Genomic DNA, 22,027 nt, shown 5'->3' on the forward strand with positions numbered 1-22,027 from the left:
ATCCAAACTCCTCCTCCTCCTCCTCCTCCTCTTCTTCTTCTTCTTCTTTTCAGGGGATGTCTTATTTTCGGAGAATCAGGGTAGCAAGAAGAAAAGTTTGCATTTATACCCTGCCTTTCTCTCCTGTAAGGAGACTCAAGGCAGCCTGCAAACTTCTCCCCTTCCTGTCTCCACAACAGGCACCTTGTGAGGTAGTTGGGAGAGTTCTGAGAGAACTGTGACTAACCCATCAATGCAGGAACACATAATCAAAGCACTCGTGACAGAGGGCCATCCAGCCTCTATTTAAAAACCTCCAAAGAAGGAGATTCCACTACACTCTGAGGTAGTGCATTCCACTGTGCTCAGGTGGAGTCATGGAGGCACACCTGCTTGTGTGTATGTGTAAACTCCTGTCAAGTCACAGCCAACTTATGACAACCCGGTAGGGTTTCAAGGCAATGAAGGTGGTTTGCTATTGCCTTTCGCTGCACAACGAATGGGTATTCTTTGGTGGTATCTCATCCAAGTACTAGCCAAGACAGACCCTGCTTACCTTCGAAGAACTGATGAGATTGGGCTAATTTGGGCTATCCAGTTCAGGGCCAGTTTCTTCAAGCTAGAGCATATTTAACAATAAGCAATTCCTGAGCTATTTCTAGGACTGCAAACCTCCTTTCAGTCAAGGGATAAGAGAGATCAGAACCTTTTGAGGTCAGGGCCTTTTGAGTTGCGGTACCATAGAACCCATTAAGACAAAGGTGGTTTGCCATTGTCTTTCTCTTGTCTTGTTCTCTAGATCTGTCAATAAGATAGACGAGTATAAATGAAATCCTCAGAAGAGTTGCACATTGGAAAAGGTCATTGTCCAGTCTGAAAATAGGTGCAAAATCCCCAGCAAGAAATACATCAGCCCCTCCTCCCAGCCCCAATTATCCAGCAACGGTTCTTCTCAGGCTTAGAATCAAAGGAATCATAGAGTTGGAAGAGACCACAAGGGCCATCAAGTCCACCCCCCTGCCATGTGGGAATATATATAAACATGGTAACACTTTTTTGTCAACACGTTTACAGTTCATCATTTGGTTACAATTTGGTTACCAATAACAAGCATAGTTTACAGTATTAAACTTTCAGTCATAGCTTTAGTTAACAGAACACTGAACAACATCTTTCCTCAGTCAGAGAGCTACAGCCTCCAACTGTCACCTTTTAGAATGTTCGCTGAGCTCTCCCAGAATTCCATGTCTGCTGCATGCAAGGCTGTCAAATCCAACAGTTCCTTTTTACACAAACAGCCCCCTGGCTTTTCCCTTCAGCTGGGTAGGGGAGAGTTTACAACTTACATCCCCTGCTGGGCTCTTGACCAGAGCCTTCTCTTCAAGTCCCAAGAGGTGATACCAACCATCATTAAGGAACTGGCTGTTCTGGGTTTTCTGGGCTGTGTGGCTGTGGTCTGGTAGTTTTTGCTCCTAACATTTCACCCACATCTATACCTGGTGCATCTTCAGAGGCCTGTCGAGGTTAGATGCGTATCTCTCTGTGGCACGGCACAGAAAACCCATAACGGCCAGTTGATTCCAAGCATGAAACAATAAATAAAGAACGCTTCCATTGCTTTTCTCATAGGCTGTATTTGCCCTGAGACATGCAGCTTCTTCAAGCCCAGCCTGTGGGGCAAAACCAGTCACAAAACCTAAGCTTGTATCACCAGCAACAGACTTCTAGTATATTTTGCACCCATCCCCTGAACTCTGGGCAGGGCAAGCTTAAATGACATAAGTAAACACGCCATGCCAGAGGTGGGATCCAACAGGTTCTCACAGGTTCCCGAGAGTAGGTTACTAATTATTTGTGTGTGCCGAGAGGGGGTTACTAATTGGTGATTTTGCCACGTGGTTTTTGCCTTAGTTACGCCCTCTTCTCAGCAGTAGCGCGCAGAACTTGAAGCAGTCTAGCAGGAGGTGCACCGGCGTGCATTGCAGCCTGCGCCTGCGTGCATTCGTTTCCCGCCCAAGGACTGGTGCCGCGGCTGCGTCCTTGCTACAGCCCCGCCCAGGAATGCCCTGCCCCCGGAATGCCCGGCCACGCCCCCGTCGTGCCCCGCCCAGCCCCATTGGCGCTACGCCACAGTTTGAATCCCACCACCATGGGAACCTGTTACTAAAAATTTTGGATCCCACCACTGCGCCATGCCATTGGCTTACCTGCTGTGATGTGACAAGATGTGTAGGCCGCCTTGGGCCAACCAGCTGAGATCTGAGGAGAAATCTTGAGGTTTGATACTTTGAACTGCAAGTTCTGTGAACATTTATGGTGAAGAAGGGATGCAGATAAGCATTGCTGAGGTGCCCTTATCTTTCAGCATGGTGTAGTGGTTAAGAGCAGTAGACTCTAATCTGGAGAACTTGGTTTGATTCTCCACTAAACCCCATAAGCGACAGACTCTCGTCTAGTGGCCTGGATTTGTTTCCTTGCTCCTGCACATGAAGCCTGCTGGATGACTGGCCCAGTCACAGTTCTCCCTGAACTCTCTCAACCCCGCCTAACTCACAAGGTTCTGTTACGTGCAGAGGAAAGGAAGGAGTTTGTGAGCCAGCTTGAGACTCCTTAAAGCTTGAGAAAAGCGAGGTATACAAACCAACTCTTCTCCTCCTTCCGAAGGAACTATTGCAACCTTAGAAACAGCCTTCATGCAAAAAAAGAACATGTTAACTTGAGATGTTCTCTTCTCTGGAAACCTCTGGATTCAAATGAATCAAACTAATCTAATCTAAATGAATCAAACTAATCGAATCAGCTGCTACAAGAATCAAACCACTTGAAGTTAATTAAATGAGCATTCTCAGTGAACGCCCAATTGGATTTTTGTATGAGGTTAGTCGCTCCAGATTTATAGCGCCGCGCACGGAAAAGAACCAGACTCTCTTCAAAGCAGAGTATTTGCTGCTTAATTGCCAAATTGTTTTCTGTAATAAATTTGTGGTTCTGCTGGTGATGCACAGCAAATGCCATGAAATCAAGCCTTGTGTTACCTCACTGCCTGCAATTTCCCTGTGGGCAAACAAAAGACATCAGGATTGGGCATAATGATCTGGATCCAGCCGCAAACACAGAACTCAGCGCATCGGTCGGCAGGAAAGTGGCTCTTCCCGCAAAAGCCCCCGAAAACATTTTTGCAAACGTCTTCAAAATGCTTTCAAAACCCACTCACCCCATCAACGCTTCCTGGTGGCTGTGATTGTTTCTTCGTCGTATTGTCGAAGGCTTTCACGGCCGGAATCACTCAGGTGCTGTGTGGTGTCCAGGCCGTATGGCCGTGTTCTAGCAGCATTCTCTCCTGACGTTTCGCCTGCATCTGTGGCTGGCATCTTCAGAGGATCTGATAGTAGGAATGGAAAGCAAGTGGAGTATATACTTCAGATCCTCTGAAGATGCCAGCCACAGATGCAGGCGAAACGTCAGGAGAGAATGCTGCTAGAACACGGCCATACAGCCCGGAAACCACACAGCATCCAAACATTTCTTCTTTTTTACTTCTTGGAGTCATAGCTATAAAGCTTCAAAGCCACGTGGCACGTAGACATGAACAGCCCAGCAACTGTCTGTAGAATGGGAACATGCTGGGGAGAAGTCAGATCGCTCAGTTCCATTAAGTAGCAGCCTTCTTTGATCTTTTAATTCTTTCCACTCCATTTGCTGCATGTGGTACAGAGCAGTACCTTTGTTCATTGGTGGGATCCAAAAATTTTAGTAACAGGTTCCCATGGTGGTGGGATTCAAACTGTGGTGTAGCACCAATGGGGCTGGGCGGGGCATGACAGGGGTGTGGCTGGGCATTCTGAGGGCGGGGCATGACAGGGCGGGGCTGTGGCAAGGACACAGCCGCTGCGCCGGTCCTTGGGCGGGAAACGAATGCACGCAAGCACAGGCTGCCACGCACGCCGGTTCACCTCCTGGTAGAGGGGGAGTCCTTTTTTTTCTTTTTTGAAATAGACTGCTTCAAGTTCTGCGCGCTACTGCTGAGAGGAGGGGCGTAACTAAGGCAAAAATCACATGCCTAAATCACCAATTAGTAACCCCCTCTCGGCACACACAAATAATTAGTAACCTACTCTCGGGAACCTGTGAGAACCTGCTGGATCCCACCTCTGTCTTTGTTACTTCCACAGTCAATTCAAACCGAAAGGACAGTGAAGGTAGATTTGCATTTGCTGATCTTTCTCTCCCACCTGACCTTCAGAGTTCAGAGTGATTACGTATTATTGATGATGATGATGATGATGATGATGATGATGATGATGATGATGATGATGATGATGATGATGATGATGTGCCATTAAGTCACAACTGACTCATGGAAACTTCAGGACCATGGGTCTTTCAAAGCAAGAGATAAGCTTTGGGTTTTCAAGACAAGAAAATTGGCTTGCCGTTGCATTTTCCTACAGAACTGCTCCTGCGGGGTTGGGGGAAGGCAGGGAGGAGCAGAAAACACAGCGGAAGCCAAACACAGACTGGTCTGGTTCTGGTGGGTTTTCCGGGCTGTGTGGCCGTGGTCTGGCAGATCTTGTTCCTAACGGTTCGCCTGCATCTGTGGCTGGCATCTTCAGAGGCGTATCACAGAAGGAAGTCTGTTTCACACTGTGTGTGACTTTTCTCTGTGATACACCTCTGAAGATGCCAGCCGCAGATGCAGGGGAAACGTTAGGAACAAGATCTGCCAGACCACGGCCACACAGCCCGGAAAACCCACCACAACCAGTTGAATTGTACCGTGAAAGCCTTCAACAGACTGGTCTGCTTCGCTTTCTCTGTGCAGGCAAGGGAAAAGTCACATTTTGCCAGCCTTCACAAACTGCAGGGCTTCTCTCATCTGCAGCATGATGAGTTCTGGTCTTTTTGCTGGTCTCCCATCCAAGTGGCCAGCTCTGCTTAGCTTCCCAGCTCTGGCAAGATCAGGCTGGGCTGAGCCATTTGGCTGTTGTGGAATGTTATTTCATGTCCTGATTAAAATAAAAAAAGAGTAACCACCTGGAAATCCACCTGTCAAGATTCATAACTGAATGGTAATCAGAACCTGGGTCCCTCACATCTAAATCTGCACCCCGATCTAGGTTGGCTAGCCAAACAGAAAATGAACCATCTGGCCATATTTATCTGTTTTACCCTCTGGACCGGTTACCAGAATATTATTTTTTTTCAAAAAGCTGAACAACTCAGCTGATTGTCTTTTAAAGAATAATTTATGTTGAATTTAAGCATGGGCCAGATGGCCCTCTGACAACAAGGTGGATTCTGGGAACTCAGGCAGATCGTAAGAGGGAGGGCAGGAAGAGTAAGTGCTCAGCTCTTGTGACCTTTCCTTACATACTTATGCTTATTGGCCCTTTGGGGTCAGGAAAGACTTTTCCTCCAGGCCAGATCGGCCAGTGATCCTGGAGATTTTTTGCCTTCCTCTGGGCATAGAGCAGGTATCACCAGGGAAGTGGGGGGTTGGGGTAATTGTGGGTTATGCAGGGGGTTGGACTACATGTCCTTTGAGGTCCCTTCCAGCTCTGTTTTTCTATCAATGATAGCTTTTTTCATTGAACATCCATGGTTCCCCTCATAACCCCCCCTCCACACATTAATGAATCGACACACACATTAATTAGTCCTCTGCCACTGTTTCACAGCTTGCTGCTTTTGTGATAGTAGTACATAAAGATGTGGGCGCCGGGAGAAAGGTCAAGAAGACCAAATTCTAGGGGCCGTAGTCACCCTTTTTTTCTGTCTACATAATACTTTTTATTCATTTCCTTCTTTAAAAAAACACACTGAACATAAAACATACATGAAACCATTGAAACACATAAGACGTCAACAAATATTAACATGTAACAAGTAACAAATGACCCACATTTACAGTTACCCAAACATAATCTATCCTACCCCAACTACCCATAACAATAACACATAATTCAATACATCTAAATCAAATCGGTTACTTCACTATTCTTTGGTAATTTATTATTTAGCTTTATTAAACTTAAATATCTATACCATACTACCTTATTTTTCATTTCATATTTTTAATATTTAACCTACAAATATACCTTGTATTTCATAATACTATATGTCCTTCATATTTTAATTTAAATAAATTTCTCTTCTTATCTAGGCCCTTTCAATATCCCATAATCATGATTTTATCCCTTTTATTGTGATGTAACTGCCCAATACGTATTGCTTTGGACTTCCCCTGTTAAGGAACTGAATCCATGTTTATTTTTCCCTTAATAAAGGTGTACAATTAATTCTATGATATAACTTTTTTCCAGATTAACTTATTGCAATATAATTCTGTAGGAGGTTAAGAGCTCGTGTATCTAATCTGGAGGAACCGGGTTTGATTCCCAGCTCTGCCGCCTGAGCTGTGGAGGTTTATCTGGGGAATTCAGATTAGCCTGTGCACTCCCACACACGCCAGCTGGGTGACCTTGGGCTAGTTACAGCTTCTCGGAACTCTCTCAGCCCCACCTACCTCACAGGGTGTTTGTTGCGAGGGGGGGAAGGGCAAGGAGATTGTGAGCCCCTTTGAGTCTCCTGCAAGAGAGAAAGGGGGGATATAAATCCAAACTCTTCTTCTTCTTCTTCTTCTTCTTCTTCTTCTTCTTAATAAAGGTATACAATTAATTCTATGATACAACTTTTTTGCAGATTAACTTATTGCAATATAATTTTGTAAACCATTTCATATTATATATTCTTCAATCATTTTATCCTTTGAACTCTTTTCTAGTCACCCTTAAGACCCTTGAAACTGGTCAAGCTATGTGATTTGCTTCTGTGCTGGGTCTGGGCCAGCAAGAATCCCTGTCTGAACCCATAAGCTGCCTCTTGATAAATGTGTGTGAGACCACTGAAGAAAAACAGAGCCCAGAGATGTCCCTAATCCAAATGGCAACCCAGACAAAGATCATCTTTAATGTCATGTCCCCCCACCCCCGGTGCTTTCACTTATTTCACATTTTGAATCCCTTCTTTCAAAAATTACATTTATAGCCCATTTCCTGAATTCGCATGGCGTGCGTGTCTGGTTTCTCCCTGACATCTTGGATGATGAATTTGCACACTGTCCTCTGTAAATCTGTGTTTATTTCAGGCTGCATATATAAACAATTGTTTCTTTTAAGTTTATAGAGGCCTCTTGGTTTTAAGGCTAACCAGAATGTACTGCTAATAACAAGAAACAGACCAGTGCATAAACCTTTTGTGGCTCATTAGCGTTAAAATGTCGCCAGCTTTTTACAGGAACAGGTAAACTAGGTATTGCTGAAGGCTTTCGCGGCCGGACTCAACTGGTTGTTGTGGGCTTCCCGGCAGAGGCGTAGCTACAATGGGGACATCCGGGGACACGTGCCCCGGGCGCCACCTTGTGGTGGGCGCAAAAATTGCAGGTTCGTTAGTGGCTTTTTCTATTTTTCAGGTTTTTTTCCATTTTTGGCCTGCAGGGGGCGCAGTTTTTAGGCTAGCAGCACCAAAATTTCGTGGACTATTGTCAGGTGACTCTCCTGATGATACCAGCCAAGTTTGGTGCAGTTTGTTCAGGGGGTCCAAAGCTATGGACCCCCAAAATGGGTGACCCCATACTCCATTGTTTCCAATGGGAGCTAATAGTAAATGGGGCTACCATTTTGAGGGTCCATAACTTTGGATCCCCTGAATTAAACTTCACTAAACCTAGGTGGTATCATAAGGATAGTCTCCTGCTGATACCACCCAGGTTTGGTGAAGGTTGGTTCAGGGGGTCCAAAGTTATGGACCCCCAAAAGGGGTGCTCCATCCCCCATTGTTTCCAATGGGAGTTAATGGTAGATGGGGCTACCCTTTTGAGGGTCCATAACTTTGAACCCCCTGAACCAAACTTCACCAAACCTGGGTGGTTAAATCAGGAGAGTCTTCTGAAGATAGCCTAAAAGTTTAGTACTGTTAGCTTAAACATTGCTCCCCTGACAGGCACCCTCAAATTTTCCCCAGGTTCTCTCTTTAAATCCACCTCCTTTGGAATGGATTTAAAGGGAGAATCTGGGCTCCCTAGATTAAAAAAAAAAATTGAAAGTATTGTTGAAGGCTTTCAAAACCAGATTCAACTGGTAGTTGTGAGTTTTACAGGCTGTGTAGCCGTAGTCTGATAGATCTTGTTCCTAACGTTTTGCCTGCACTAGAAGTCTGTTATAAGAGAAGGCTGGACACAGTGTATAATAGACTTCTCTGTGATACACCGCTGGAAATACCAGCCACAGATGCAGGTGAAACATTAGGAACAAGATACACGGCCACACAGCCCAGAAAACCCACAATAACCAACATTGAAAATGATGCTGTTTGGGGTGGGGAATCTACCCTGAAACAGCATCACTTTCAATGTTGTTTAAACTAGGGAGCCCAGAGTATCCCCTTAAGGTGGATTTAAAAGGAGAATCTGGGCTCTGTAGTTTAAACAATATTAGAAGTGATGCTGTTTCAGGGTGGATTTCCCGCGTTCAAAAAATAGCATCACTTTCAATGTTGTTTAAACTAGGGAGCCCTGGGTGTGTTCAGATTTGTGTGTTGGGGCATGTTCTATAATGTGATAGTGACTTTGAGATGACCTGGTGCAGAAAAATGTTGTTTGGTCGTGGTGGGGGAGGGATGCTGCCCAAATGGGGGGGGGCGCAAAACTCAGATTTTGCCCCGGGCTCCATTTACTCTAGCTACACCCCTGCTTCCCGGGCTGTGGTGTCATAGATAGAAGTGTGTTACTGGACACCACAGAGAAAGAACAGACTTATCTCTGTGGTACACCTCTGAAGATGCCAGCCACAGATGCAGGTGAAACGTTAGGAACAAGATCTACCAGACCACGGCCACACAGGCCGGAAAGCCCACCACAACCAATAGGTAAATTGTTTGTTCAACTGTAGAGTGGTTATTTAATTTATGTCTGTAAAGGATGCCCCTGGGATCTGGGGTCTCCAAAATCCAGGATCCATTGCCTGAAGGTTGCCAACCTCCAAGTGGCACATAGATATCTCTCGCTATTACAATTGATCTCTGGATGATAGAAATCAGTTCCTCAGAAGAAAATGTCTGCTTTTGGGGGTGGACTCTGTGGCAATATATTCTGCTGAGATCCTTGCCCCTCCCAAGTGCTGCCCTCCCCTAATGCCAGGGGGGACCTGGAAACTTTGCTTGCCTGTCTATAAAACCTCAGACTGCCCATATACAGTGGTGGGATCCAAAAATTTTAGTAACAGGTTCCCATGGTGGTGGGATTCAAACAGTGGTGTAGGGCCAATGGGGCTGGGTGGGGCATTCCGGGGGCGTGGCCGGGCATTCCGCCGCTGGGCTGGTCCTTGGGCGGGAAATGAATGCACGCAGGCGCAGGCTGCCACGCCCGCCGGTGCACCTCCTGCTAGACTGCTTCAAGTTCTGTGCACTACTGCTGAGAGGAGGGGCGTAACTAAGGCAAAAATCACGTGGCAAAACCACCAATTAGTAACCCCCTCTCGGCACACACAAATCATTAGTAACCTACTCTCGGGAACCTGTGAGAACCTGCTGGATCCCACCTCTGCCCATATACCCAGATCTCTAGCCAAATATCTTGAATTATTAACTGAACCCGAACAGAGATGGATTATCAGAAGAGCCAGATCCAATACTTTCCCATCGGCCATTACAAAGGGCCGTTACTTATCCATCCCTCTCCAGGATCGGGTTTGTCCACACTGTAAAAACCAAGTGGAGACTCTTGCTCACATTATTCTTGACTGTCCAAGATATGTGGGCATTAGGAATTTCTCTCCCAGGCTGGCCCTAGACAAATCTGAAAGAGACTCTGACAGTTCTGTTGTGGAGCTTCTGTTAAACAATACAGATATCATGCTCTTGGAAAAAGTAGCAAAAATTCTTTTGCAAGTGACAGAACTTTCTAAGTAATGTATACTGCTATATACAGTCTTTCTGCGTTTTGAATGTACTCTGGTAACGCTCTAGAGCCTATTTTAAATGCCTATTAAACATTGTTACTGTTGTTGTACCCAGATCTCACAAAACCTCTGTTGAAGAAAAAAGAAGAGTTTGGATTTATACCCCACTAGAGACAGCGTGGTGTAGAGGTTAAGAGCGGGTGCACTCTAATCTGGAGGACCGGGTTTGATTCCCGATTCAGCCACTTGAGCTGTGGAGGAACGCCCCCACCACACCCCCCCACGTCCTCACCACACCCCCACAGGGGCGCCCCCCCAGTGTGCTGCGCACCCCCCCCCCACTCCCTTGGAGGTCCGCCTCTGCAAGATGGTAATGCTGTTGAAGGCTGAGATATCAGAATAAAATTTTAGTACAGAGCACAGCTCTATGGGTTGTATTTTTGTTGTTGTTTCAATGCCAGCTTAATCATGGCACCCATTTGTGGGCACAGGGGTTGGCAAACATGTGAAACAGCAAGCAGCCAAACAATACGATGTGCTGTTTCCAGTTGTGGGATCCAAAAATTTTAGTAACAGGGATTCAAACTGTAGTGTAGCGCCAATGGGGCTGGGCGGGGCACGACAGGGGCGAGGGCGGGGGCGGGCATTCCGGGGGCGGGGCTGTGGCAAGGACGCAGCCGCTGCACCAGTCCTTGGGCAGGAAATGAATGCACGCAAGCGCAGGCTGCCACGCACGCCGGTGCACCTCCTGCTAGACTGCTTCAAATTCTGCGTGCTACTGCTGAGAGGAGGGGCGTAACTAAGGCAAAAATCACGTGGCAAAATCACCCATTAGTAACCCCCTCTCGGCACACACAAATAATTAGTAACCTACTCTCGGGAACCTGTGAGAACCTGCTGGATCCCACCTCTCGCTGTTTCAATAGTGGAGAATCTGTGTTGCATGGAGAAGGTGCCGGGTTCCAATCCAACCATCTTCAGCTCATGCCCCGGACGCAGTTCTCCCTCCCTTCGTCACTGCTCCACTCTACCTCTTGTTCGTGGGACTTGGCCTGTTGATAATTCCAGATGGGTCGACTGTACCAGCAAAATAAAGCAGGAACAGCACTTTAGAGATTAGCATAGTTTTACTCCAACCTCCATTTTCAGGAAGCTTGCTTCGTCAGATGTGACATGTCCTTTGAGCCTCCGATCATTACCCACTCAGTCCTCCATAAGCTGTTCAGCTACCGCAGAGCTCTGCTAATTGGTTTCTCACTGGGAGATCACACAGAGCTGGCCCCAAATGAGAACATTGTCTTGAAAGGACGGGAGAAACAGAGACTTAATTGACTGCACTGAAGATAGCGTGAAAATACACCCTTCAGTTCGTTCATCTGAGAAATCTTGGGTGAGTGATGGCCGGAGGTGATTTTCCCTTCTTCTGACATCCCTCTGTAATGAATAACCTTAATTATGTCATTTTTGATTCTTCACAGAATTAATAACTTTGGAAAACTTTTCCTAAGCAATGTATTGTTGAAGGCTTTCATGGCCAGATTCAATTGGCTGTTGTGGCGGCGGAACCCAGGTCTACCGACCCATGGTCTACCGGACGTGTGTGAGGGAAAGGGAAAGATAGGAACCCAAAGGCTGGCGCTGGAGCCCAGGGTCTACCAGCCGAGCGGACTGCGTTGCCAGCTCCCAGATTTACCCCCCCCCCCGGGGCAAAGGTGGAGGCGGAGCCGTAGGTTGGTAGATCTTGTTCGGGACACAGTGTGTAACAGACTTCCCTCTGTGATACAGCTCTGAAGATGCCAGCCACAGATGCAGGCGAAACATTAGGAACAAGATCTACCAGACCATGGCCACACAGCCCGGAAAACCCACAACAACCAGTTTTCCTAAGGAATTCGGAAAGGACCAACCTGACAAGAGATGGGGGTGGGGATTTTTAGTGTTTTTAGGGAGCAGCAGTGGCGTAGGAGGTTAAGAGCTCGTGCATCTAATCCGGAGGAACCGGGTTTGATTCCCAGCTCTGCCGCCTGAGCTGTGGGGGCTTATCTGGGGAATTCAGATTAGCCTGTGCACTCCCACACACGCCAGCTGGGTGACCTTGGGCTAGTCACAGCTTCTCGGAGCTCTCTCAGCCCCACCTACCTCACAGGGTGTTTGTTGTGAGGGGGGAAGGGCAAGGAGATTGTCAGCCCCTTTGAGTCTCCTGCAGGAGAGAAAGTGGGGATAGAAATCCAAACTCTTCTTCTTCTTCTTCTTGTAAAACACCTGGAAATTACGGAGGGCAGTACCTATGGAGGGCATAATTTGGGGAGGGGAGGAGCCTCAGAAGGGTAGAGAGTTCACCCACCAAACTTGCCATTTCTTCTAAGGAAACTGATATCTGGTTGTGGGTTTTCCGGGCTGTGTGGCCACGGTCGGGGCGTTTTCCCTCCTAACATTTTGCCCACATCTATGGCTGGCATCTGCAGATGCATGTCACTCTGAGATGTGTTTCTTTCTGAAGAGCCAGCCATAGATGCAGCCAAGATGAAGATGAGCCATTGGTGAGCATCCTTTGGATTCTGTCAGTCAGCCAATTACAAATTCATCTAACAGTAGCATTGTCTGGCCCACATTTTACTAATTTTCTTAGTAAATGTCATGGGGGACTTTGTCAAAGCCCTTACTGAAGTCAAGGTTTGCTACATCCACAACACTCCTTTTGTCTACCAAATTTGTCATTCTGTCAAAAAAAGAGAGTTGAGATTAACCTGACGACTTTTTTTAATTTGCAACAGTTTCACAAAAGAGCACATCAGAGCTGTTCAGGAGATTGGGTATCTTATAACACTCATGCCACTGAGAACATTTCAAGAAAATGGAATTCATGTATTTCATGCGTATCTTATTGTATTTAGGGCATAGAAACAAAGAATGGTCAAGTGTTTCAACCGTAGTCCTATCACATGAACAAACTCTTTTAGAACGTTCCATATTCTTAAATCTTCCCTCCAGCAGATAACCTGACGACTTGTTGTTGAGAAACTCATGTTGATCTTTAGTGATCACAGCCTTCCCTTCTAAGTGCTTACAGACTGTCTGTTCATGATCTGCTCTAGAATCTTTCCTGGTATTGATTTTATGGTGACTGGGCGGTAATTGTTTGGGTTCTCTCCCCCCCCTTTTTTTTGAAGATGGGGTCAACATTAGCCCTCCTCCAGTCAACTGGGACTTCTCTGGTGGCTGCACCTGCGAAGCCAATTGTTCACCTCCACTTCTTTCCCTCCCTGGGTCATGTCCTTAAACTGGGCGTACACATGAAATGACAACCTGTGCATCCAGATTCTTCAGCTGCCTTTCCAGAGACTCCAAATCCCTTGCGATGTCCCAAAAGCTACGTCTTGCTTTTGTTCCCCCATGGATCAAAAGGAAGGGATAATGGGCTTGATGAGTCTTGTCAACCTCTCTGTGACATCATGTGTTTTTGCCGCAGGAAAACAGCACTCTTCTCTAGGTATCTTGTCAGACCTGCAAATCGCTGCTTCGGTTCACCTCAGCAGGGGGTCCCCGACCACCACCACCTGTCTTCTCTGAGGTTTTACAGGGCCATTCCATGGGCTGAACCTTCTGTCACTAACCCATTCTCCAAGAACTGGCTCTGGTCAAATCCCCACCACCTTCTTACCCAGGTTTCAGAACGCAATCTAACCAGGTTTCTTGGACGACCTCCCCATTGCTTCTGCGTCAGATTCTGTTTCTGGCGCTTGTTTTCCCCGAAATTAACATGGAGCCACGCCAGAACCTGGCTTTTTACGCAAGTGGAGTGGAAGAACCCAGCATTGTAGCCACGGGTTCTTGAGCTTCGATCCCGGAAATGGAGGCGGATGCAAGAGTTGAAACCCCTTTGACTTTTGCCGCTGCGGAGCACTCGACTTGCAGCATTCGGGGAACCAATCATCGCTCCCTGCGCTGATGCAATGCGCGCGCAGGATGTTTCCGGGTTTACCGGAACTTGGTCGATGTTTTTGTGCATATTGCGCGAACCGCGAATGGACCGCTTCCACCCATCTACGGTCGACTCAAATGTTTAAAACGGCGATACAACGCGTGAAAAAATCACTGCGTAACACATTGATGCTGCATTACAGAATTCCTAAAAGATAAACGCGGTGTGAGCGCTATTACCACGCTTTGGTTTTGTTCATGCCAAAGGCCTGGCACATTTCTCTTGGGGAAGGTTCCTACCCCTATCAAGGATGCCAGCCAATCTAGGGGAGACCGGAGAAGTTTAGGGATCACCCTGGTAGTAGAGGATTGGCTAAGAGTTCTGCAGAACCTGGTGTGTGTCTGCTGTGTGCTCGCCATGTGAAGAGGACACGTTCTTTCACCCACTTAATCTCAGGTTTGGATCTGCGTGCAATTTTCAAGTGGGGATTCAACCTCTGTTGCTTTTTGTGCCTGTTCTGTATTCTCCCTGACAAGGGAGAGAACTTCAAATCGATTCCATGGCTTCAAACTCACAGAATACCCCCTGGTCCCTCTACTTCTATGTGTTACGAATTCCTCCAGATGCCCACCTCCTGTGTTTGAGAGCTGCAGTCCTCCTCAGAGAACTCCCCAGTGTGTTCTCTACCCAATGCCATCTGCTCCACTCTGTCCAGGAAACCCTCATTTTTCGTAATGTGCTGAAGAGTAGATACTTGTGCCTCCAGCTGTTGGGCCTTCTCTTCCAAGAGAGCAACCAGCTTGCACTTGCTGCAGTTACAGCTACTCACATCCTCTGGCAAAAAAACAAACATACCACAGCTGTTTCAGGTGACTGCAGCAACTCCCAGACCATCCATATTCAGTAACCTTAAACCCAGAGGTGGGATCCAGCAGGTTCTCACAGATTCCCGAGAATAAGCTACTAATTATTTGTGTGTTCCGAGAGGTGATTTTGCCACGTGGTTTTTTTTTTTTTTGCCCTTAGTTACGCCGCTCCTCCGCTCCTCAGCAGTAGCGCGCAGAACTTGAAGCAGTCTAGCAGGAGGTGCACCGGCATGCGTGGCAGCCTGACCGCATGCGTGCATCTCGTTTATATTCCTGCCCAAAAAAAAGGACTCCATGTAGCAGCTGTATCCATTGCCACAGCCCCCATGCAAATGTTCCTGCTCACCCCAGAATGCCCGGCCATGCCCCCATTGTGCCCCGCCCAGCCCCATTGACGCTACACCACTGTTTGAATCCCATCACCATGGGAACCTGTTACTAAAATTTTTGGATCCCACCACTGCTTAAACCAGTGATGGCGAACCTATGGCACGGGTGCCAGAGGTGGCACTCAGAGCCCTCTCTGTGGGCATGCACAAACAGAGTCACCACCCAACACACACACACACACACACATATCTAGGATGGCCTGGGCCACTGGGCTCAATTATTAGCATTAAACCTAAGACCTAATTTTGGGGAAGTAGTGTAGGTAACCCCGTTAAGCACTGTTAAACCCCACTGATTTTCATGCAAAGAAGAAAAGTGTGATCCTTTACCTGGTAGTAAGCTCGGTTGCTGGCAATGGGGCTTTCTTCTGAGTAAACCCTCCTAGGGTTGTGATTCACCCATTGGAAGAGTTGCATGATTGCTTCAAAGCAAAGCCACCGACTACTCCCGAGTAACGCGTGCCTCGGAGCCAACCATTTTTTGTTAACTAAAGCCTCAGTATTCAGGTTAAATTGCCGTGTTGGCACTTTGCGATAAATAAATGGGTTTTGGGTTGCAATTTGGGCACTCGGTTTCGAAAAGGTTCGCCATCACTGCTTTAAACAGTAGTCTTACATACACTTTCCTTTCAAAAAGTCTCCCACCAAACTCCACAAAATGAGTGTTAGCCAAGCTCCAGCTCACTGAGCTCCAGGGACTGAGACCTAGCAGCTCAAGCCCCTGCACCCAATCAAGTCTCTAACTTGCCTTCTACTCTCCCCTGAAACCCTCTCAGTGACTGCTCCAAAGAGCCAAATGGCAGTTAAACCGAGCTGGTGATTCACCAGAAGCCCCGCCTCTCAAGAGCCTAAGGCAAGCACATGGCCAAAAAAAAAAATCCACACAAACAAAAACCTCCCTCCTGAGCCCTCAAAAAACAAAGACACGGGCCCTCACAAACAGTTACAGATTTGGTTTTAAGGTTAACCCCCCCTCCAAAAAAAGAGCTTACCTTTTGTTCAGTGTTCAGCTGGCTTCTGCTCCTTTTCACTGCTCCTTAGCAGTGGCGTAGGAGGTTAAGAGCTCGTGTATCTAATCTGGAGGAACCGGGTTTGATATCCAGCTCTGCTGCCTGAGCTGTAGAGGCTTATCTGGGGAATTCAGATTAACCTGTACACTCCCACACATGCCAGCTGGGTGACCTTGGGCTAGTCACAGCTTCTCGGAGCTCTCTCAGTCCCACCTACCACACAGGGTGTTTGTTGTGAAGGGGGAAGGGTAAGGAGATTGTAAGCCCCTTTGAGTCTCCTGCAGGAGAGAAAGGGGGATATAAATCCAAACTCATCCTCCTCCTCCTCCTCTTCTTCTTCTTCTTCTTCTTCTTCTTCTTCTTCTTCTTCCACCAAACTTATATGACTCCCCCCCCCAAAAAAAATCTTGTTGTTATGTACGGTGCTACTGGGCTCCAGTTCAGCTGATCTCCAGTCCTTCGAAGTGAGAAGAAATACAAGCCATTCCATTCAGAGTCTTGACTTGGATCAGATTTCCAGCTTTGATTTGATGTTCTGTCATCCATCTTGATGGGCCATGCCATGAGGTCTCATAAGGCCAGCTTTGACATTTGGCAAAACAAACAGGGCAGCTGCTCTCCGGTGCCCTTTAAGTTAATGGCGGGGGGGGGGGGTTCACAGTTTCTCCCAAGGAGATTTACACTTTTGATCTTTGCCGCCGTTGCGCCACTTCGACTCCGCTAGTCAGTGCCAAGATAAACTTCAAACCGAATTTGATGCTTCCATCCCCTCATCTGTCTCTTTTCATTTTATATGTTTTCAATTGTCTCTCGGCCAAGTTTCCGTTCAGTTCGATATTCAGTGGCCTGAGATAATTCCTCTGTTTTCATTGCCCCCAATGAGATGCACAGGTATGTTGCCCACATCTTGATGACGCCGTTCTATCTGCCTGTGACAATTTCAGAAATAGTGAGGGAACTTTATGCTTTCCCCCCTAAATCACTTTCCTTCTCAGAATTGCCCCCTCCTCTTCCTGTTCTTCATCTTTCTGGGTCTCTTACCATCTATGGGACCCGTTTTCTTCCCCCCTTTGAGAGGGTTTTAATGAGGGTTATTGCGGACGTTGTTTGTTACTGATCGCTGCATTTTAAATTGTTTTAATGTATTTAAGGGTTATTTTATATATGTGATTTATGTTGTTCACCGCCCAGAGCCCTTCGGGGGTAGGGCGGTATACAAAACCCAATAATAGATAGATAGATAGATAGATAGATAGATAGATAGATAGATAGATAGATAGATAGATAGATAGATAGATAGATAGATAGATAGATAGATAGATAGATAGATAGATAGATAGATAGATAGATAGATAGATAGATAGATAGATAGATAGATAGATTGATTGACTGATTGACTGATTGACTGATTGACTGATTGACTGATTGACTGATAGATTTCTCCCCCATGCAGATGTCTCCTAACAATGAAATCACAGAAGAGGGCAGACAGAGAGAGAAGCCTCCTTCACCCCAGAGGCTTGGTGACTCTTAATATTTCAGTTTTTTGCCCTCCAGTTTTTGGTTTCATCCCCACCCCCTCGTAGATGCTGCCAGGTCCCGTCCCCCTCCTTAGCAATCAGCAATTGGTGCAGGGGACTTTCTGGCGGCAGGCAAAGGCCTAGCCCAGTGCCACAGCAACATCGCAGGGGAAGCAGTGATGTCACTTCCCATGTGTACTGGAAGTGACATCATCTGAGATGCAGAACATTCTGGTATTTAGGCAAAAACTTTAACATAGAAATTCTTTTTAGGGTACAGGTTTTTCCAGAGGTGGGATCCAGCAGGTTCTCACAGGTTCCCGAGAGTAGGTTACTAATTTGTGTGTGCCGAGAGGGGGTTACTAATTGGTGGTTTTGCCAAAGGATTTTTGCCTTAGTTACGCCCCTCCTCTCAGCAGTAGCACGCCGAACTTGAAGCAGTCTAGCAGAAAGTGCACCGGTGTGCGTGGCAGCCGGTGCCTGCGTGCATTCATTTCCTGCCCAAGGACCGGCGCAGCGGCTGTGTCCTTGCCATAGCCCCGCCCAGCAATGCCCTGCCCCCGGAATGCCCGGCCACACTCCCATCATGCCCCGCCCAGCCCCACAGTCTGAATCCCACCGCCATGGGAACCTGTTACTAAAATTTTTGGATCCCACCACTGGTTTTTCCCAAACACCAGAGAGTTCTGTCACCAGTGATGTGATGATGTCACTTCCAGGCCATGCCAAAGCAATGCTAATGCATTGCTGGCAATGTCGCAGTATCCACTGACCCACCTTCTCCCCACTTTCTGCGAGTCCCCAACCATCCATGTAATTGGCAGCAAGGGTGCCAGCTGGGTATGGCTATCCCCTGTCCCCGGTGGGGGCTTGCCAGACCTCCCCCCAACCTTACTTATTGATCCCAGTCCTATATCTTATAGCAGGAGGGGGAGGACCTCAACTGGATATAATGTCATAGAGTTTACTCTCCAGCAGTGGCGTAGGAGGTGAAGAGCTCGTGTATCTAATCTGGAGGAACCGGGTTTGATTCCCAGCTCTGCCGCCCGAGCTGTGGAGTTTTATCACGGGACTGGCTTGGCACGGCACCCTCCCTCACCACAGCCAGCTGGGTGACCTTGGGCTGAGAGGAAGGTCGCGGCACGGAGCTCTCTCAGCCGCACCCACCTCACAGGGTGTTTGTTGTGAGGGGGGGAGGGCAAGGAGATTGTCAGCCCCTTTGAGTCTCCTGCAGGAGAGAAAGGGGGGATATGAATCTAAACTCCTCCTCCTCCTCCTCCTCCTCCCTCCTCCTCCTCCTCCTCCTCCTCCCTCCTCCTCCTCCTCCCTCTTTCTTTTCTTCTTCTTCTTCTTCTTCTTCGCTGCCCTTTGCAGCGCCCTTCTGTATTGCTGGCTGCTGCTAGCGCTGCCATTATAGCCTTCTTCTTCTTCTTCTTCTTCTTCTTCTTCTTCTTCTTTCTTCTTCTTCCTTCTTCGCTGTGCGCTGTATTGCAGCATCCATATTTTCCAGGACGGTGCCTGGCGTTAGAGCAGTTAAATAGCTAGCGATACTGCTCCCTCATCCTCCTGCTTTCCAGCACACAATTCCACTGGCCTCAAGCGGCACATTTCCCTCTGACTCACCCTATATCCCTCGTCGTGACCCGGGGACGTGCCTGCTGCGGTCAGGCGGCGTTCCAGCTGCCATTGACTAAGGCTGCAATAGATGCATCCGCGGGACTCTTCCGGGAGGGTTGCCTCGCCAGGCGTTGCCCGTCCCGCTGGGCCGGTGCCGATGCTGGATGGCGCTCTTGCCACTGCTTCGAACGATTGTACACGCTAACCTCTATCTTTAGGTACGCGGGGCATGCGGCCGCCAGCACGTTCCACAGAATCGTTACACGGCATTACGCTGGGCGTTTGCGAATACCATTCTTTCTACTACCTTCCTGTTGCCAAAAAAAAAACCACAGCCCTAATTCCTTTGGCGGCAGCACGGATTTACATTTACGCATGTTTTTCAGGAGATAAACTGACAGTAGAGATATTCTCACCTGGTGTGGCAAGAATGTGTTAGCTTATCTCCTCAGCTAAAGGGTTTTAGCCACGTATTAGCGGTGACAAACCGCAGGGATTGCATTATCCATCAAACTGGCGAACCTTTGGCACTCCAGACGTTGTGGACAATTGGCCGCCTGGCAGGGGGTGATAAGGACAGAACATAAGAACCAGCTGGATCAGACCGGGAACCCATCTAGTCCAGCTCTCTTGCTACTTCATATGATAGCCCGCAGGGATGCCTTTGAGACTCTGGGAGTGGTAGGTGTGAGTCATGCAGGTGCCGGAGGATAAACCGGCAAGTCTAGCCAGTGGTGTCCGAACCACAGCGCGGGTGCAGAGGTGGGCACTCAGGAAACCCTCTGTAGCAGGCAGGATTTCATCATATGGAATTTGATAAACTCTCTCATGCAAACAGGGCGATCCTTTCCTGGGGAGTGGCGCTTCGGTTGCTGGCAATGGGAGGCTTGCTTCACGGGTAGGCATATACCCTCCTGGTGGTTCGGTTGCTGGTACAGAACTGGTGGCCAATGCTGGCAGGGGCTGACGGTGGTTGGCCGCGTTATATAACATCGGGTTACTGGGTTTCACCACCACTGTCTTAAATGTTCTACCTGTTGTCAATCCAACTTACGGTTTAGCGGGATGGTGGACGTTCGTTACCTGCATAGCGCCATCCCGGTTCCGAACCGCTGGTGGAAGGGAAACTGGGAGGTCCTGGCCTTCAATTGGGCGGTCCTAAAACTGGCCAGAATTGGTGGCAGGCGATACCCTGGGAATGAGACAGCCCTCAGGAGGAAGAGGGTGACGAACTCTAGGAGAGGAGCTGAGGGAATTGAAATGGGGCCTGCAAACCATAAGAACGACTCGGTTTTGCATGTGACGGGATGAAACAGTTCTCTGGGAGGCCAGGAAACGGGGATGTGCTGGGTGTTGACTTTTGAGAATAGTGAGGGACAAGTAATAGACTTGTTTCTCAAAATTAACCTGAGTCGGGTTTGAAGGTGGTTTTGGCAGAATTACTCTTTAGGTACAGGGATATGTCCATCACTTGGTCTCTCTGGCAAGGGCGAATGGATATAGATGGGCGTACCGTAATACCTTAACTTGCGTTTGCAAGAATGATGCTTCACAGGAAAATCGGCACAAAGTTTTAACTCTGTAGGTTTTAGGCAACAGAGGCCTTTAAATCTGACCTTTTAGGGTTCACCCTGGAAATCGTGGCATGAGAGTGATACGGTGTGTGTGGATCCCAGCGGAACTGCCTTCTAGATTTGGGCAGATGTTAAATTTTGTCAATTCGAAGAAGATGATGAACAAAGTGGCACTTCGCGTGTTTTGTGGTATTATTATTATTATTATTAGTATTCATTATTATTATTGGTAAAGCCCATTATTGGTAGTATTCATTGGTATTATTATTGCGCCACATAACAACACATTTTAAGTATGGATGAACATCTCTGAATATGAGTCCTTCCCACGGATGGATCATTAAGGTGCTAGTGGAATGTGCTGGATTCCTAGAAGTGCACAACATATGGACAAATGTTCTGTCCAAGTTGGAAGGAATAACAAGATTTGCCAGGATTCCTCCTAGAGCACACCGACTACTAGTGGGATTACTGTTGTTCTTTTCTGCCACAATCGTTTCAAACTGTTTGTGGATGTATATTTTGTAGCGATCTTAGTATTGGTAGCCAATGTTATTGGTAAAATTGGTATTGTTATTATTATTATTATTATTATTAGCCAGCCAATATTATTGTGAAGGTGCCTTCATGGCACCTGGATCCTTAGCTGGCGGTTGACCTTCATTTAATTAAAAGGGCGGAACCTCATGTGAATTATGTAACGTGTGTGGCCATTAGTGTATTCTTCATGCATCAATATGTATCATCATCATCATCGCATCACCATCATCGTTATCCATCATCATCATAATGTCATTGGTTGTTATTTCCCAGAGAAGGCTGCCCAGCCAGGACTGCCATGTCCCCTCCTGATGCCCCATGCCGCATTTCTACCATCTCCAACGCTGCCGGTACTGTAGTTCCATCTTCGGCAGTTCTGCCCCCCCCCCCCCCCCCCCGCCTTGGAATCAGACGCCATATATATATGCTATACTCTATACTCCTTGCTATACTCTATACTCCTTGCACACTCAATGCTTCAAAGATTGATGATCTAAAAAAAATATGATGTTTATGTATTATTGGCATAATGTAATGGTGGGTGGAATTTTGTTTTATGCACCGCTTCTGCTATAGAATTTTTAAAGGGGTTTAATGTTATATTTTATTTTTTTACTGTTGTTTTTTTTACTGTGCCATCTATACTTGGCCTTT

This window comes from Sphaerodactylus townsendi, linkage group LG05, assembly GCF_021028975.2.
Source record: "Sphaerodactylus townsendi isolate TG3544 linkage group LG05, MPM_Stown_v2.3, whole genome shotgun sequence".
In the NCBI taxonomy this organism is placed as follows: domain Eukaryota; kingdom Metazoa; phylum Chordata; class Lepidosauria; order Squamata; family Sphaerodactylidae; genus Sphaerodactylus; species Sphaerodactylus townsendi.